The 20,115-nt window shown below is 44.1% G+C and overlaps 1 protein-coding gene across 1 annotated transcript in view; it reads right to left on the bottom strand.

Moving 5' to 3' along the window:
* The window catches only part of LOC122554615 (retinoic acid receptor RXR-gamma-A-like), a 168,716-nt gene extending 151,193 nt beyond the window's left edge, over window positions 1-17,523 (bottom strand). The window contains exon 1 of the mRNA XM_043699928.1: window positions 17,442-17,523. The gene's annotated coding sequence lies outside the window, so the exon portion shown is untranslated. The remainder of the gene's footprint in view (window positions 1-17,441) is intronic.
* Window positions 17,524-20,115: the final 2,592 nt, after the last annotated feature.

Raw genomic sequence — 20,115 nt, 5'->3', positions numbered from 1 at the left:
ATGGAATGCACTGCCGGCAGTGGTAGTAGACACATTAGGGACATTGAGGCGACTCTTGGATGGGCACATGGAAGATTGTACGATGAAGGGTATGTAGGTTAGTCTGATCTTAGAGTAGGGTAAAAGGATGGTACAACACTGAGGGCTGAAGGGCTTGTACTGTACTGTACTGTTCTATGTTCAAAATGGTAACTGAAGGAAGGTTGCAGTGCTGATGGGGCAGTGTTTCAGGCGAAACACCCTTCCCTTCACATATGGACACACTATTTCAGCCAACATGACTAAGGATTTTATGGTCATTGTCAACACTGTTGCTTGTGGGAGCTGGCTATGCGTAAATTGGCTGCTGCCTTTTCTATATTATGGAAGTGATTATATTTAACAGTATTCCCCCCCCCCTCCCCCATATCATTATGGTGATATAAAAATGTGGTATGTTGTAATCACAATTATACTCAAACAAACCACTTTGTCACTGACGTGTGATTCCCTCACTGATGAAGATGGGATATGTCACTCCTGCCTTTTTCGCTTCCCCAAATAAACATCAGGCTTGTCAAAGATTTCCTCTTCAGTAAACCATCCCCTCAAACAGTAAAGTCAAATGACATCACCATGGGAACTAGCTTTGTAGAGACGCACAACTGAATCTATTCACACACCGTTTGACATGGACAATTGGTGAAGAACCTTGAGTTATTATCTTCATTGCTACTGATGTTATTAGAGACTCCCACGCTTAAGGTCAGGGACATGTATAAATAATATATTGGTTTAGTCTATTACAATTCTGTATGATGGGTAGTTCTTTGACGAGACATCAATTTCTTGATTATCTTTGTAGCACTTTTACATGGAATTTCTTTTGGGCGTTAAATGGATGGTTTGGCATAGATTAAGTAGGTGGATAGATTCTGTGATGGGGCGAGTGTACATGGGTGGGGAAGGGGCTTAAATGGGTGGGTATGTGATAGGGGAGAGTGTACATGGGGTAGGGTGGGGGTTAAATGGGTGAGTAGTGTGTGTGATAGGGGAAGGTGTACATGGGCTGTGAAATAAATGGGTTTGTTGGACTGAATGATTTTTTTCTCATTCTATTCTTTTAATGTTCTGTCACTACCAGGAAGTTGAATAGAGCCAACAGGATGGTGGTGCGTCTTATTGATATTTTAAGGCTGGGATGCATGGACAGTAATTCGATCTGGTGAGAGAATCAGTGCTAGGTAGCTGAATGGGAACAGATTTCTTCCTGAGATTCTAAATTATGGCAGTCATGAGGAGGGGTTTTACATTAGAGTTTGGACCAGATGCTTTTTTGAGGTGGTGGGTTTCTGAAATGATAAGGAGAATATGAGATGTTATATTCAACTTTATTGTATGTGGCAACAGGTGGATGGGACTGGTCAGCTTTTTCAGACCTGCTCCAATTTTCATTCTGCTGGGGTGACTGGACTGAATGCTTTCTGACAAATTGCTCTGCTAGATATTCACAGGGGGCAGCTTATCTAAAAAACACCTCTGCACAAGGTGACTGAAGCCTGCGCCTTGCATGTAACGGATTTCAATATACCCAGGGTAATATGTTCCAGGCAGCATTGCCAACCCTGCAAAGGTCACTGATGATGTTATACAGAAAGCTGTACTCCCACTGTAATCACAGCTTTGCCTCTCTGAATGTGGAACAGTGTTGCCTCTGTCTCTTCCATGTGTGGTCTGATGCAGAGAAGAGTGAAAATGAAAGGAGTTTGAAGGGAAACAGTGGTAATGTGGGTTATACAGAGCAATACTGACGGAGCACCTTCATGAATATTTATCGTCTCCAACTTTAGTTATGTTAAGCAGCAACTTATAGTAAGTCACTGCGCTTTCCAAGTCCTCACACCACCAGTTGCCTGGCCTCTGGATCAGCATGCAAATCTGAGTACAAGGTCTTAGGAAACAGCAATGAGGAATGACAGTCCAAGCCCTCAATGCTCAACAACTTCTGCAATGTGCATTCCCATATCATCTTAAACATATCAAAACTCCCCAAGAGACTGCATAAGAACGCTTATAAATTAAAGCTTTGACACCAAACTGCAGAAGTTTGGTATCAAGAGGATCTTGAAGACAGAGGAGAGAAGGCAAGACATTTAGGGTGAGAATTACTAGTGAGAAGTTGACTGTTGTTTATTGAAGCTTTTGATTTTGCACTCATCAGGACAAATACGAGAATAAAATTTCTGATGAGTATATTATTCTATACCACACAGGAAAACGAGGCTGACTGCTATCAGGTACATAAGCCAGGCGTCCCAGCATCAAATCAAGCACCATGTTCCTTCAGTCACTTGAAAAAAAAGCAGAGCTCAGACTGTACTCAACCAGCCCATGCTTGCAAAACTTAAAGAAAAATGTCAGAAGTGAGAGCAGAAGTGAGCCATTCATTCCTCGGGTCTACTCCACCAGCCATTCAATATAATTATGGCTGACATTCAACTCTCAACCCTGTGCCCACTTTCTCCATATTACCTTTAACTATACATATCTCCTTCATGTAAACTTACAATATTTTGGCCTTAATCACTTTCTGTGGCAGAGATTTCCACAGCCTCATCACGGTCTGGGTGAAGATATTTCTCCTCATCTCAGTCCGAAATGACCTACCCTATATCCTTAGGCTGTAACCCCCGATTCTGGATTCCACAGTCATTGGGAACATCTTCCCTGTTGTTATGGATCAGACTGAACACCCTCAAAGTATTTTAAGATGTTAGCCTAGACCCTAACTTTTTCTTATTTTAAAGGTAAGTGTAAGTATTGCATTCCAGATGCAATGTAATTGGTCAAATTACTTTAAGCAAACACACTTTGTTTTTACATAACAGTTAAAATACAGACAAAATAAAAATTAAAATAAAAGATCGGCTTAACTGTAACTCTACTGAAATGCTTAACAAAACTGTGTACATATTAACTATTATTAGCTAATGGTTCAAATATAGTAACATCCTTTAAACACACCTTTGGCAAAGGCAAGTGCAGTAAAATACATTGTTTCATATGCAATTCTGGCAGCAGTAAGGGAACCCCAGCTTTTTGCTGTAACAGAGAGAGGAAAAACAGCTTCCAAATCCAGCTTCAAGACCCCAGCAACTGCTACTGACAGCTAAAACTAGAAATTCTGGTTCTGTGGGAGCTTGACCAACCCATTCAGGATCCTTCTATTGTTCCAATTTTAAAATAAACCCCAAGGCCTCACATGCCTTAATTGGCTGTGAGCAGACCACTCGGCAACTCAGCCTCAACCTTCCTTCATAAAAAAAGGACAAAATACACCTCTTAAAGCCACCCCCCCCCCCTTACTGTTACACCTCCCCCTTAAAAAATGAATCATCAATATACTAAGATGGCTTCATTTGTAAAAACCTTTAGCTTTAGGGTATTAGTATACTACAATACATATACATTACATTGACTCTAAGCGTGCAAACATTCACTACTACAGTCCATTTTTTCCTGCCACCTAACATCTCCACTTTCCTTAATCAAAATGGCGACAACACATCGGCAATTTTCTTCTCTTGTCCTGCCATGTGTATAATTTTCAAATTGAATGACTATAATAATAAGCTCTACCTGAACAGTCTGCTATTCTTGACCTTAAATCTTCCCGAAAACTTTAAGGGGTGGTAATCAGTAAGACAATATAAACGTTGCAACGCCAACACCAAGCTCAAGGTCTCCTTCTCAACTATGGAATATTTCTGTTGATGAGTATTCAGTTTTCTGGAACAGTATCCAGTAGGTCTTTCTTTCTTCTCAAGAAGGAAGGTACCCACTCTTATCAGAACAAGCTGCCCGCTACTTTCAGTGGGCAGCCGTTCTGTTTCCGCCTCCAGTGGCAATGGAACAAAGAGCCCACTACCACTCTTGTCCTCCATGAAGGGCTGAACATTTTGCCTCCACAATCCCAACCTCCAGTCTGATGCTTCAATGAAGTACTGACAGGGTCTGCACTGTTGGAGATGCTCCCTTCCATGTGAGACATTCACTTCAACCCCACCTGCCCACCAGGAGAAAGAAGCGGTGGACCATCGCTTTGATTTGAGCAGTGTGGCAGACTGCAGTGTCAGGAGGGAAATCTGAGTGAAGGTGTTGGGGCAAGTCAGGATGATGCCATCCCTAACTGCCCTTGAACTGAAATGACTTGTTCGGTCCATTTCAGAGGTCTGGTAAAATTCAACCACCATCAGTGGAAGGTCTGGAGTCAGACCAGCTAGGAACAACAGCAGATTTCCTTCCCTGAAGATATTAGTTAACCCCTGAGCAGGTTTGTACAGCAATCAATGATAGTTGTCACGGCAACCATGACTGAGGCTCGATTTATGGTCCAGATTTTATTACTTGAATTCAAATTCCACCAGCTGCCTTGGTGGGATTTGAACCCAATATGAGCCTGGATTATCTGTCCACTGGCTTGTAATGAGAGGGAGTAGACTCAAATAGCTGCTTCACTTAGATGGACTGTTAGAGGCCCCTAGACACTGGTGTAGGTCAAGAAGGCATTTGAACGTCACATCTCTAGAGTTTAAACTGCTGAGATCTGTCAACTGTTGGACAATGACAAGAATTAAGACTTAATGTTACACCACAAAAGGCAGCAATTAGAGAAAATTCATGGCTTGGAAAATATTACATACTGAGCAAAGAGTAAAACATGATTTGTAAGGAACAATCGTCCTGTCAAGTATGTTCATTATGTCACCCGAATGCCTTCTGTAACAGAGAGCAGCTGCCTTTATGAGGGTGCCAATTCAGATCCCAACTCCAACATTCGGTTCTGAATGATGCTCAGAAGATGTTATCCTGACTGATTGCAGTGCCCAGGGCATGCAATGTTTCTCGCTGGGCACTGAGAGTGTGCCCAATGAGAAATCAGCTAAAAATGCGAAAGCTGCTTATAGGGATAGGGTGACATTTTCACTTTGCCGTGAACTTCTGCTGTCCTTTGGCTTTCTCCTGCGAAACTTGTGAGCTGGATTTCTGGCCCATTTTCCACAGGATTTTATAGCACAGAAATAGGCCATTCATCCAGCTGGTATGCGCTGGTGATTTTCGTCCACGTAAGCATTTCATCTAATCCCATAAATATCCATTTCTGTTCTTTTCTCTCTCATGTATTTATCTAGTTTCCCTGGAATACCAGTGATTCTGTTGATCTCAATCACTCCATGTGATAGGTAGTTGCACATTCTTACCACCGTCTGGCTGAGGAGGTTTTTCTTGAATCACCTTGGATTTATTGGTGATGGTCTTACATTTACGGCCTCTGGTTCTGCTCCGGACGAGGAGATCTTGTATTACGGTGTCCCTATCTCTGGGTCAAGAGTGGCAGGTTTAAGTCCATTTCCATGACTTTTTGAGCAAGGAAAGTGCATTCAACCAGGTTCCTTATCAGCTTGGACCAACTCAACGGACGATCCAACACCCTCTTAACACAGGTTACCTGGAAAGACATGGTCGGAGGGGGTGCGAAGACAGAGACAGAGACAGATGTGTCCTCCCCCAGAAGTGGGAACATTGAGCCCCTTATTATTTAATGGCCTCTGTCAGATCACTCATCAATCTTCTCTTTTCTGGAGAAAAAGGCTCCAATTTGTCTCATCTATATTTTAAAGTGGCAGCTTCCCTTTTGTTACTGTTAGATATACCAGCAACTGCTTAAACAAAAAGAGACCCTTTTCATTGATGTCAAGTGGCCTGGTTCCTAAAGGCACTCAGAGCCTCAGATGGCAGGGGAAAACTGCTCTCTCATCCAAAAAAAAAGTGACCAATTACAATAAAGGAAAAGGGGTGCTTGCTTCAATTTCCATTTGTTGACAGATATATTTCAAACAGATGATGGTGGGGTGGGGAAAACAATGTAGGACACAAAATGAAACAGAATTAAATAAATAATGTTATTTACCTCCAAAGCTACTGAGAATGATATGATCTGAATAGGGTGTTCTTCCACTCACGTATCAGCCTGGAAATTGAGCTGGTCGCGTCACCAAATCTTCTTATCCCTCACTAAGTATCTCAAGTTGTTTGATCTGCTAAGAGTCCGTGTGTCTATAATGAACAAGCTTCCAACCCAGTAAAATCACAGCTTATTGCCCAAAGCCTCTTTCACAGGAACAAATTGCAAGATGGACCAGATTGTAAATGTCGGCCCTAATCCCCTAAATCAGCAGAAATAAATACACACCCTGACATACACTCACAAAGCACCCTCAGACACATATCCTCATATACACACAGACTTTCACACATCCTTTCAGACAGGTGCACATAACACAGTATGTATACACCACATATTCAGATGCACACAAACATTCACAGACACACACTCACACACACATTTTTAGACGTGCGCCCTGACACATAGGCAATTAGATTCACATGTACACATACACAATACACAGACGTCCATGTAGGTTTCTTGGAATTAGCTTTGCATCCAGCTCACAATTAGGTCCAGGTCTCATTTATTACGTGGTGACATACTGATTCTGTGGCACAGCACTAACAGGTCTGAGCCAGACAGCTGTAAGTTCAAGCCCCACTCCCATGACCTGGGAATAATATCAATGCTGATGCTGCAATGCAGCGCAGAGGCTGTGCTGCATTGTCAGAGTTGCCATATTTCACATCAGACATTAAACTCCGCCTGCCCTCCAAAGTGGAGATAAAAGTCCCATATCACTGCTTTGAAGGAGATTTTGTCAGTGTCCCGGACATTGTTATGTTTATCCTTTAACCAACACCACCAGGTCAGATTAGGTGCTGATTTTAAATACACAAGATTAAAAAGGAAAATCACAATAAATATCTTCCAGGATGTCAAGGAGAATTCCCCTGAAACTGAAGGATCTCAGTTTAACACGTAAAATGATAGATAGAACGAATTGACAGTGTGGCACTCCCGCAGTGCTATACCAGGACTACCAGAGTGGGTTACGTTGCGAAGGACTTACAGAGCTAGGACTTACCACCTTCTGACTTTGAGGTCAGGCTGTAATCACAAGCCATGACTGACAACTGAAGAAGCGAGCAAGGGGATGCTATAAAATGGCTGCTGGGGGTGAAGACTGAGATTGTTCCGAAGAGGGGACATGGAGAGGGAGGTCTTCACTCCTGAAACCAAAGGCTTTAGCACCTTAGTTTGCTATTTGCTGAGAAAGCAGCTTCCTCACAATCACTGCCTTCTTTTTACTGTTTCTGAACAAGCACAGGGGGAATCCGCTGCTCCAGTGTTGCCATTGTATTTCTGATGCCTTTTGAGAAGTGCAAAAAGGTCAGTGCAAATAATGGGAATATGGAAAAACGGGCCTTGCACAATGGTCTCTATTCAGCCCACAAGGCTGGCTGCCAGGATTTCTCAGATATCCGCAGAAAGGGAGTGAGTCAGGCTGCCAACAAGGCTGCTGATGCACCTATTTAAGAGCCTGCGTTGAACACGCTGAATGATCAGGACCGTTCCAAAAAAAAGACATACACTTACACAGCAACTTTTACAACACCAGATGTCCCAGACCAAAAGGAACATGTAGTCACTCTAGAGATGTTGGAAACGCAGCAGCCAATTTGCACACAGCAGGATCCCACAAACAGCAATGTGATAATGACCAGGCTTGATCTGCAGGTTTAATATTGACCAGGACAGCAGGGAGAGTTCTCCTCCCCTTCATCAGACTAATGCCACAAGATCTTTCACATCAGTTGTAAGCACAGCCAGAGCCTCACTCTATGATGTCTTTATTAGAGCTCTTATGGTACCCCTAAGCCAGAAAGCCGTGTTCAACTTTTTAAAGAATGCACTCATGAGCCATGGACATCACTGGATGGCCAACATTTATTGCCCTGCCCTAGTTGCCCTTGAGAAGGTAGTAGTGAGCTGCTTTCTTGAATGGCTGCAGTCCATGTGCTGGAGGTTGACCCACAATGCTATTAGGGACAGAATTCCAGGATTTTGACCCAGTGGCACTGAAGGAAAGGTGATATATTTCCAAGTCAGGATGGTGGGTTACTTGTCACAGTATTCCAAGCCTCGGACCCATTCTTGTAGCCACCATGTTTATGTGGTGATTCTGGTTGAGTTTGTGGTCAATGGTAACCCCAAGGATGCTGATAGTGGGGAATTCAGTGATAGTAATACCATTGAATGTCAAGGGATGGTGGTAAGATTTGTCTCTTATTGAAGATGGTCATTGCCTTTCATTTGTGTAGCACGAATGTTACTTGCCATTTGTCAGCCCAAGCCTGGATATTGTCCAGATCTTGTTGCATTTGAACATGGACTGCTTCAGTATCTCAAATGGTGCTGAACATTGTGTAAACATCTGCAAACATCCCCACTTCTGACCATATGATGGAAGAAAGATCATTGATGGAGCAGCTGAAAATCATTGGACACTACTGGAGGAATTCCTGCAGAGATGTCCTGGAGTGAGATGGCTGACCTCCAACCACCACAACCATTTTCTCATGTCTGAGGTATGACTTCAACCAGCAGAGAGTTTGCCCCCTGATACCCTTAATGCCTGCTTTGCTCGAGCTCCTTGATGCCATACTCAGTCAAATGGGGGCTTGATGTCATGGGCTGTCACTCTCACCTCACCTCTGGAATTCAGCTCTTTTATCCGTGTTTGAACTAAGGAATGTACGACATCATGAACAGAGTGGCCTTGGTGGAACCCAAACTGGGCATCACTGAACAGGTCATTGCTGAGCCAGTGCTGCTTGATAGCACTGTTGATGACACCTTCCATCACTTTCCTGATGATTGAGAGTACACTGATTGGGTGGTGACTGGGCAGGTTGGATTTGTTCTGCTTTTTGTGCATACAACATACCTGAGCAATTTTCCACACTGTCGGGTAGATGCCAGTGTTGTAACTGTGCAGGAAGAGCTTGGCTTGGGGAGCAGCATGTTCTGGAGTACGAGTCTTCAGTATTATTGTCAGGGCCTGGAGCCTTTGCAGTATCCGGAGTCTCCAACTGCTTCTCGATATCACATGGAGTGAATCAAATTGGCTGAAGACTGGTATCTGTGACTCTGGGGACCACTGGAATAGGTTGTGATGGATCATCCATTCGGCACTTCTGGCTGAAGATTGCTGCGAAAGCTTCAGCCTTGTCTTTTGTGCTGATGTGCTGGGCTCTTCCCTCATTGAGGATGGGGATATTTGTGGAGCCTCCTCCTCCAGTGAGTTGTTTAGTTTTCCATCACCATTCACGACTGGATGTGGCAGGACTGCAGAGCTTAGATCTTATCTGGTTGTGGGATCGCTTAGCTCTGTCCATCACTTGCTGCTTATGCTGTTTGGCATGCAAGTAGCCTGTTTGGTCACTTCTCCAGGTTGACACCTCATTTTTAGGTATGCCTGATGCTGCTCCTGGCATACCCTCCTGCACTCTCCACAGAACCAGGGTTGATCCCCTGGCTTGATGGTAACGGCTGAGTGGGGGATATGCCGGATTATGAGGTTACAGATTGTGCTCGAGCACAATTCTGCTGCTGTTAATGGCCCACAGCACCTCATGGATGCCCAGTCTTGAGTTGCTAGATCTGTTTGAAGTCTATCCCATTTAGCAGTGATAGTGCCACACAACACAATGGAGGGTATTCTCAATGTGAAGGTGGGACTTTGTCTGCACAAGGACTGTGTGGTGGTCACTCTAACTGATACTGTCATGGACAGATGCTTTTGCAGTTGCTAAGGATGATGCCCTCCTGTTGTTTCCCTCACCACCTGCCGCAGACCCAGTCCAGTAGCGATATTGTTTAGGACCCGACCAGCTTGATCAGTGGTACTGCTGCTGAGCCACCCTTGGTGGTGGATATTGAAATCCCCCATTCAGTGAACATTTTATGCCTTTGCCGTCCTCTGCAATTCCTCCAAGTGCTGTTCACCATGGAGGAGCATTGACTCATCAGCTGAGGGAGGACGGTTTGTGGTAATCAGCAGGAGGTTTCCTTGAGCATGTTTAACCTGAACCCATGAGACTTCAAAGGGTTCAGAGTCAATGTTGAGGACTCCCAGGGCAACTCCCACCCGACTGTATACTACGGTGACACCCCTGCTGCTGGGTCGGTCCTGCCGGTGGAACAGGACATATCCAGGGGCTGGTGATGGTAGTGAATATGACAGCGTTTGTAAGATTTGATTCTGTGCCAATTTTGACAATGCCCCCAAATGTTAGTGAGGAGGACTTTGCAGGGTAGACAGGTCTGTTTCTGTCTGTTGTCTTTTCCAGTGTCTAGCTTGATATTAGGTAGACTGTCTAGTTTCATTTCTTTGTTGAGCATTCACAGCAATTGGTACAACCGAGTGGCTTGCTAGGCCATTTTAGAGGGCTGAGAGTCAATCACATTGTTATGGGTCTGGAGTCACATGCAGCCCAGACCAGGTGAAAATGGCAAATGCGCTATCCTTGAGGAAGGACATTAGTGAACCATACCTTGTTCTGACACCAGGACACTACAGCTCAAGTGACAATCTGGGTTGTATACTTAGAACTCAACTTGATGACATACCTAATTAACTGGCTTACTGTCACATAGATTTCCTGACTGACTGAATGAACATAAAGTAAGTGGCACAGTGGATAGCATTGCTGCCTCATTGTGCCAGGAACCTAGATTCCATCCTCGGGCGACTGTGTATCTGCATTTTGAACATTCTTTCTGTGTCTGTGTGGGTTTCCTCCTGGCTTTCTGGTTTCTTCCCACAGGCCAAAGTTGTACTGGTTAGGTGGTTTGGCCATGCTAAATTGTGTCCAGGGATGTGCAGGGTAGTTAGATTTGTGCATGGTAAATGCTGAATTATATGGATATGGTAGGGGTCTGGGTGGGATGCTCTTTGGAGGATGGGTTCAGAATTGATGGGCCAACTGGCTTTTTCTACACTGTAAGAATTCTATTTTAGGAGAAAAGAAGGAGACCTCTTACACCAGAGCATCATATGTCATAAAGTCATCTGTTGCCTTAAAGGTATTGTGCCTTTATGAGATCTGAATGGTAATACAACAAAGAGGGCATGTAATGTCCAGAAATATGTCTGGGAGGAGTTGGTAATCCTACCTCGTAATGCCTGCAAAAGCATCTAATGGCCCGAGGAAGCAGGGTTTGCTTCCAAAGTGTACTTCAGTAACAGCTCAGCAACTGCTAGTCCTTGGGAAAACAGGATGAGTTGAAGCAGAAAGGCTAATTGCTTTCATTCTTCTATAATTCTCCGGTGCTAGGTTATCTGAAAGGATTACCAGCCACTCCAGCCAACTATCTCCCTAATTAAGGACTCGAACGATATCAACCTTTTATCTACACCAGACTCTGCTGTCGGCGTGTGTGTATGTGTGTTTCTGAAAGCTGCTTTGGCCTCTTGCAACATGTCTAATCCCCTTTAGAGTGGGCCAAGAGGAGCTCACTCGATCAGCAGTCCACCTTCTACAAAACAAGGGCATCTTTTACCTCAATCAAAGTTAGAGTGGGGTGGGGGGAGAATCCTTCTTGGTATGTGATGCAGTGCATTAAAGATTCCAGCAGTTGGAACTAAGGGAATGTGGTCCCAGAGAGTCTCGACCCATGAGCAGACCCTCCTCCTATCGTCCAGCTAGTGAGTACTTTCCAGTATCTGTTGCACATAAACAGATGCTCCAGCCTAATTAACTTCTGCATATGGCTTATTAGCATACATACAGTTGGTGCTGCACTTCAGGAGGGATTCAACTAACAGAGGTTGAACTTATATTATCCAGCACAGAGCTCATGTTCTGTAATAAACAGCTCCGCGTTTGTGATGATCCACCGTACAATCTGTGCTCTGCAATGAAAAGCACAGGACTGTAATATTCGACCACACACAACTTGGATTCAAAACAGTGTAGGTCTGTAATAATCTACCACAAAACCTATGCTTCGCAATAAACAGTGTTGGACTGTAATAAGCCAGCACAGAACCCAAGCCCTACAATAAACAGCTCAGGGCTGTAGCAATCTATTACACACTGCTCTCTGTAATAAACATTGTTAGACTAGAATAATTCAGAACACAACTCACTCTCTGCAATAAACAGTCCAGGGTTTGCAATGATACCACACACTGGTATCAGTCCATCACAGTATATACAATTTGTGGTATACAGAACTAAGCTGTAATAATCTATCATACAAAGTATCTTCTGAAATAAATATCACAGATCGATATTAGTTCACCACACAAGGTGTACACTTTTTAGCATGCAGTATTTAACTGTAACGGAATAATTGTTCTATAGTAAGCAATGCTGGACTGTAATATCCACCACATATTCTGAAATAAACTGGATGGGTCTGTATTAATTCATCACACAACTCAGGTTTAGTAATAAACAGTGCTAGGTTATAATAATACCCCACAGGGCTTGATTTCTGAAATAAGCAGCGCTAGATTGTAACGTGAGAGCACCTGACAGCATTTACTTGACGGTACACACACTTGACTGAAATAAATAAATGTGGGTTTTTAACCATCAAGTATTTACATTATAATAAAAAAAACAGTATGTAATAAATATTACTGGTCAGAACCAAATAGCACATTTGGGAATGTATTACTCCAAAGCACATGCTGGGAGCAAGTTTGCTGCCACTCTTCCTCCATGGTAACTGTGACTACATTTTTAATGGATACTGACTATATTCTGGTGATGGATAGGAGATGGGCATCTCATCTGTGCCCAGAGAAAGGGCTCTCATGGTGCAGTGGTAATGTCCTTACCTCTGAGCCAGAAGACCCTGGTTCAAACGCCAACTACCCCAGAGATATGTACACAGAGATAACATCTCCGAACAGAGTGATTAGAAAACATCTGCCTGAGAGAATTCAATTTCCGTCATGTCATGGTCATCACATTTGCTTCACATTGGAAAGGGCTCTGGTTCGAAACCAGGCAGAAGCATTTCTGTGAATTGCTGGTGTCAAAGCAAAGCACTGATTTCTGTGCCCAGAGATTAAGGGCTGTTGTGGCACCAGTGGGTAGTGTCCCTCGACAGAGATCTTGTTTCAAGGCCATAACACGTCTGAACTGGTGGATTAAAAAGCACCAGTGCTTGGAGATATCCAAGACGGTTGTGAAAGAGACTATTGGCTGGCTATGCACATATAGCACATAGAACATTACAGCACAGTACAGGACCTTCGGCCCTTGATGTTGCACCGATCTGTGGAACCAATCTGAAGCCCAGCTAACCTACATTATTCTATTTTCACCCATATGTTTATCCAATGACCATTTAAATACCTTTAAAGTTGGCGAGTCTAATACTGTTGCAGGCAGTGCGTTCCACGCCCCGACTACTCTCTGAGTACAGAAACTACCTCTGACATCTATCCTATATCTATCACCACTCAATTTAAAGATATGTCCCCTCGTGCTAGTCATCACCATCCGAGGAAAATATAATATATGTCTCACAAGGACATTGGAAATATCAGCAGGAGGAGACATTTAGCTCATTGAGTTAATTTTGCCATTCAATGAAATTGTAGCCAATCCATCAACTCCATTTCCCGTCCACTCCCCATATCATTTGAATCCATTTGAAACCAAATAGCTGTCGTGGAATCATACACCACCAAACCAGACCCTTCAGTCCAACTCTTCCATGCTGACCAGGGTTCCCAAACTAAACTAGTCTCACTTACCTGTATTTGGCCCATATCCCTCTAAATCATTCCTATCCATGTACCTGTCCAAATATCTTTAAATGCTGTAAGTGTACTTGCCTCTACCATTGCTTCTGGCAATTCATTCCAACGTATGTATCACCCTCTGTGTGAAAAGGTTGCTTCTCAGGGCCCTTTTAAATCTTTCCCCGCTCATCTTAAATCTATGGTCTCTAGCTTTTGACTCCCCTATCCTAGGCAAAAGACCTTGTCTATTTACCCTATCCATGCTCATGATTTTATAAACCTCTATAAGGTCACCCCCTCAGCCTCCTTTGCTCCAGGGGAAAAAAAACTCTCCCTATATCACAAACCCTCCAGTCCCCTTAACATCCTTCTAAATCTTTTCTGCACCCTTCCCAATTTAATAACACCTTCCTGTAGCAGTGTGACGAGAATTGTGACCAGTACTCGAGAAGTGACCTCACCAATGTCCTGTACAGGTACATGACATCCCAACTCTGAAACTCAATGCATTGACCAGTAAAGGCAAGCATACCAAACGCCTTCTCACTACCCTGTCTACTTGTGACAGTACTTTCATGGAACCATATATCTGCACCCCTAGGTCTCTCTGTTGGAAATTACTCTCCAGGGCCTTACCTGTGTAAGTCCTGCCTTGATTTGTCTTACCAAAATGCAACATTTGACATTTATCTAAATTAAACTCCATCTGTCTATTCCGGCTCTGAATAGATTCCACAACAGAGAGCCCACTGAGGCAGAGAACTCCAAAAATTCACAATCCTTCCAACTGAGGAATATTTATAACATCGTTTCAGAATGTTCTTCTTTTAAACATGCTTTTCAGAAACCCGTGACTCCATCAGCTGAAGCTGCCCTGGCTCAAGTCAGCAGGGCATCTTGTTCACTAGCCTTTCTAATTAAAGTACAATGGATTCACAGCTCAGGGACATCTTTCTATCTACAGCACATGGAGTGCAGTGGTTCAAGAAGGCAGCTCACTACCACCATCTCAGGCAATAAATGCTGGCCCAGCACGTATGCTTTTAAACAGATGCCGTTTTACAAATGATAAATGACTTGAAAGAGCAAATATATGGTTACAATCACAAATGAGTAGAGCTTAATTGGCTGCTAACTACAAGCACTTATATTCAGTACTTGTCTGTTTAGGCTGGATACAGATAAAGTCCTGCCGTTTGTAGGGGTCACATTCCTGGAAAATCTCACAAACTGCAAGTTCGCCAATAGTGAACATGTTTTATGGTGAGTCAACTGGACCGCTTCCAACCTCCCCAACATAAAGATAGAATTCTGTAAAAACCACGCTTTTAAGAACTATAAAGATGTCTTATTGAAGAGGTTTAGCACTGGACTTACTGACACAAATACACAAATTAACAGTAATGTACAAATCACTGAACAATGATGTTGGCCCATGTACAGGAATGTAGCTGACGCACGTTCCAGACCTGAAAACACAATCATTATCATTACATTCAGTCCTTTGTGTTTGAGCCTTTTAAAATTTCTTTTGACATACCTTCCAAGTTTTATACCTTGCTCCTAAGAAGCATGGGAAGACTAACACCTGACCCACACTGGACAAAGCGGTGTACAGAATGGCTTGTGCGGATCAACAAATAGTGAAGATGGAACATTGGGACTTTACTTTGATCAACAGCTTACAGGATGGGGCCATGCACAACAGGAGCCAATCAGATGTCTCACTGCGCTGGGGTTACCAGCGTCAAATGCAGGGCAGCTAACTTGGAAATGTTGGGAGTGTTCCGAATCTATCCGAGACACCTTGAACTCCACTTCTGATCATTTCCACACTTGGCTGTTTGATTTCCCCTCTAGACTCCAAGGGACTATTCTCCTGTGGGCAGATATCAGGCTATGCTCATGAAGCCACGACCCATGCCTCTCCCACTGCCCTCCCAGTTCACATTTTCCTTTCTCTTCCTATCTGCTGAATCCATACAGGGTCTTTATTTTCTTCCCAGTTGGTAAGCCCATTAACTGTCAGCGTCCAAACCTGCAACCTCTACCATCTGGGACAGGGGCAGGGAGTGAATGGGACCCCCACCACCTCCAAGTTCTCCTCCAAGTCACATACTAGCCTGCCTTGGAACTATATCACAGTTCCTTCTGTGGCATTGGGTCAAAATCCTGCAACTCCCTCCCAAATACTGCAGGTTTCCCTACCACTCCCATGGTCTGCAGCAGTTCAAGGAGACAGTACACCACCCCGTTTTCTGGGGCAATTATCATTGGTCAATAAATGTTAACAAGACTGAACTACTGGAAAGATTAGATTTTAGATTAAATTAGATTCGATTCCCCTAGTGTGGAAACAAGCCCTTCAGCCCAACAAGTCCACACCAACCCTCCGAACAGTAACCCGCCCAGGCCCATTTCCTTCTGACTAATGCATCTAACACTACAGGCAATTTAGCATGGCCAATCCACCTGACCTGCACATCTTTGGACTGTGGGAGGAAACCTTGTTGTGAAACTTGAAAGGATTCAGAAAAGATTTACAAGGATGTTACCAGGGTTGGAGGATTTGAGCTACGGAGGGGCAACATTTTCACGCAGAGGGTGATATGTGTATGGAATGAGCTGCCAGAGGAAGTGGTGGAGGCTGGTACAATTGCGACATTTAAAAGGCATTTGGAGGGGTATATGAATAGGAAGGGTTTGGAGGGGTATGGGATGGGTGCATAGGTGGGACTACATTTGTTTGGGATATATGGTCGGCATGGACAGATTGGACCGAAGGGTCTGTTTCCATGACTGAAACTCAGGCAATCATCAGGGACTGTTGATCTGCCCCCTCCAGATTAAACCAGTTCATTCATAGAATCCCTACAGAGTGGAAACAGGCCATTTGGCCCAACAAGTCCGCTCTGACTCTCCAAAGTGTAACCCAACTAGACCCATTCCCCTACATTTCCTCTGACTAATGCACCTAACCTACACAGCCCTGAACACTATGGGCAATTTAGCATGGCCAATTGACCTATCCTGCACAGCTGTGGACTTTGGATTGAACCTGGGTCCCTGGCACAGTGTGACAGCAGTGCTAACCACTGAGCCACCATGCCGCCCACTGGAGCGCTTCTGTGCAGACATGTCGGAGCCTTACACACACCACTGGGCTTTGACTGTGGCCTCTCCGTCAGGCTTCAATTCAGGAGGAGAGAATCCCACAGAGGAGACCATGAGTCTTTTTTTTCTCTCTGGCTTTGTGAGCAGTTAGGAAGAGTCCCTCGCTCCCTACCCCTGGGCCTCCAAGATGAGTATAGGCTTCCCCTGCTCTGGATGGTCCTCGTCCTACTCACAACAGCCCGATCACACTCTGAACCTTGTAGATGACTGACAGGCTTCAGAAGGTCAGGAGGTGAGTTACTCGCTGCTGAATTCTCATGGGAGCCTCTGACCTGCTCTTGGGTCCACAGTATATATGTGGCAGATTGCCACCTGAAGTTGTTTCATCAAATTCCAAGGGTGCGTTTAAGGAAACCACATAATGAGAAAGGAACAGAACAATATGTTGATGGGTGTGGAGGAGTCAGGGGTGAGGATACTGGTGTTGAGCATAGACCAGGTGGACTGAATGGCGTGTTTCTGAAAGTTCTGTAAATTCTCTCCCTAATTCTATATAGGTAGATCTTATCATTCAGAATAATCCAATACAGTCACTGCAACCTAATCCTTCCGATTAACATGACTTACTGCTTTTGCACAGTTGGTTTGTGGAGGCAAAGAGTTACTGTCCTTTCAACATCAATAAAATTCTTAGGGATCTTTTCCTTTTCTGTACTGACAAACTCTCAGTGGTTAACAGTGAGCAGCTCTGTGGCTCCGCTCACTGTGTACGGGGTCATTCACATTTCAAATCTGAGAGAGAGAGAGAGAGAGAGAGAAGAGAAAAAGAAAAAAAAAATAGAAAATGCTCTTCAACAGAGTGGGCTGGCTTGATAATCCACAATTGAGGGCAGGGACACAACACTGTTGGAAATTAACTGTTCCTCTCGGCTGCTGCCATTCGGAAGTGCATTTGGGGCTGTCTGACATCAATCAAAACTCTGCGGTGTTATAAGAAATACATAAACAAGTATAAAACCAACCCTGTAAGATCTTCAGGATATTGAAAAGGGAGTACCACTGAAGGCCTTGTAAACAACGGAGATGTTAATGAACACAGGAATATCGCGTCTGCCCCAAACACACTAAAAATTGGCTTTATGATCAAAGGAATAGATGGTAGTGTTGTCACAACAACACTACTGTGGCTGTCGCTTATATCTGACACTCCACTTCTGTTTCATTCTGATACAAGCCGGCGAGAGGTGTTTCACTCTGCCAAAAGCCCAAACACACAGGGGAAATGCCACCATTATCACAAAATGGCATTATCCTCATGTCAAACTCTTGCCTGAATAAATTGAAGATCCGATAACTTACAAATCTCCTTCTGAGCACATGACCTCTACCACTTGGGAGGTAATGGGCAGCAGATACATGAAAACACCACGACCGTGGGCGGCACGGTGGCGCAGTGGTTAGCACTGCTGCCTCACAGCGCCCGAGACCCGGGTTCATTTCCCGCCTCAGGCGACTGACTGTGTGGAGTTTGCACGTTCTCCCCGTGTCTGTGTGGGTTTCCTCCGGGTGCTCCAGTTTCCTCCCACAGTCCAAAGATGTGCAGGGTCAGGTGAATTGGCCATGCTAAATTGCCCGTAGTGTTAGGTAAGGGGTAAATGTAGGGGTATGGGTGGGTTGCGCTTCGGCGGGTCGGTGTGGACTTGTTGGGCCGAAGGGCCTGTTTCCACACTGTAATGTAATCTAAAAATAATCTAATCTATACATTCCCCTCTGAGCCACTCTGACTAACGTACTGTTTCTTCTTTGTTGCTGGGTCAAAATCTTGGACCTCCCTCTCAAAGAGACAAAATAAACTGCAGATGCTGGAGTCCAAAGTAGACAGGACTGAAGAAGGGTTACACCCGAAACGTCAACTTCTCCAGCTCCTGACGCTGCCTGGCTTGCTGTGTTCTTTCAGCCTCCTGCCTATCTACACCCTCTCTAACGACATTGTGGGTCTACCTCCACCATGGACTGCAGCAGTTCAAGAAGGCATCTCGCCACCATCTTCTCAGGAATTGGCAACAAACAGTGCTCTGGCCAGCAACACACACATCCCATGAATGAGTAAACAATGTGTTTAAAAAAAAACATTCAAGAGGTATGAGCATGCAATTCAGGCTGTCATTCCAGTGCTGTGCCAAGAGAGAGCACAGTCCTCTCAGGTCAATATGAAAGATCTTGTGGCACACCTTTTGACAGCAGGTGCCTCCTCTCCAGTATGCCGGCCAATCTCAATCCCTCAACCAACATCACTAAAATGGTTAGAGCACCTGCTCATTATCATGTTAGCATTTGTGGGTACTTACTGTACATAAACTGGCTGTTGTAATTCATGCCATTGACACTGTCTACACCTGCAACGGACTGAATTGGCTGAAACGCACTTTGAGACATCCCAAAGATTTGAAAATGCCAAAACGTTTCCTTTCCTTTCAAAAGATCTTTAAGATATGAAACTGGACCTAATTTGTGGTTTTCTGTATGTTATCCCATGTAACACATACCAAAGATGTGGGTCTTCATTGAGACAGATATCTGGAAGTTTATTAATATAACTATATGTATGACATCTGGGATATACACTTACTTTGATTATTTTTATATTACTCGTTAGTGACCAACTAGCAAAATGGCTGGCTGCTTAAAAACAAACTGTATAAACAGTAAGAAGGAGACCTCTTATACAAGAGTGTCACAAGTCGTGATGTCACCGAGCTGTCTTAAAGAAATTGTGCCTTCCTGAGACCTGCACAGTAATACAACAGTATTCTTCACAGCTCACCTGCCATTCCTTACTCTTCCAAGCTAGATGCTTTAAGAAATCAGTTAGATGTCACCTCACCCCACTCCCTTCATTGTCTCACCCTGTTTACTCTCTGTCTGAACTAGGCAATATCTTCTGTTCTGCACTTTGTCCATTCTCCAACTCTCTGAAAATGAGGAGCAGCTGTGGATGCCTGCATGCCCCATGTGGACGGAACAAGACCTGCTGAGTTCACTGGCTGTATAAGCAGGCTGCGTAGTGTATTGTAGATATTGAAATGCGTGTATGAAGTGACCAGATAGAAGCATTTCAACAACGAAAATTGATCCTCTTGTCAAAGGGTGTGAAACTTCAGGCAAGTCATATGTTGGATCAGAATCTCCATCACTAAGCCTTCTACTCTTCGAGGGACAGGATGAACATTAGGAATAGGAGGAGGTCATTCAGCTCCTTAAACCTGTTCCACCAGACCCTGCCTGATCAGTTCCCTGAATC

This window comes from Chiloscyllium plagiosum, chromosome 11 (genome assembly GCF_004010195.1).
Source record: "Chiloscyllium plagiosum isolate BGI_BamShark_2017 chromosome 11, ASM401019v2, whole genome shotgun sequence".
Taxonomy (NCBI): domain Eukaryota; kingdom Metazoa; phylum Chordata; class Chondrichthyes; order Orectolobiformes; family Hemiscylliidae; genus Chiloscyllium; species Chiloscyllium plagiosum.
Note: the sequence above shows the minus strand (reverse complement) of the source record. Positions and strands in the feature narration are given on the sequence as shown.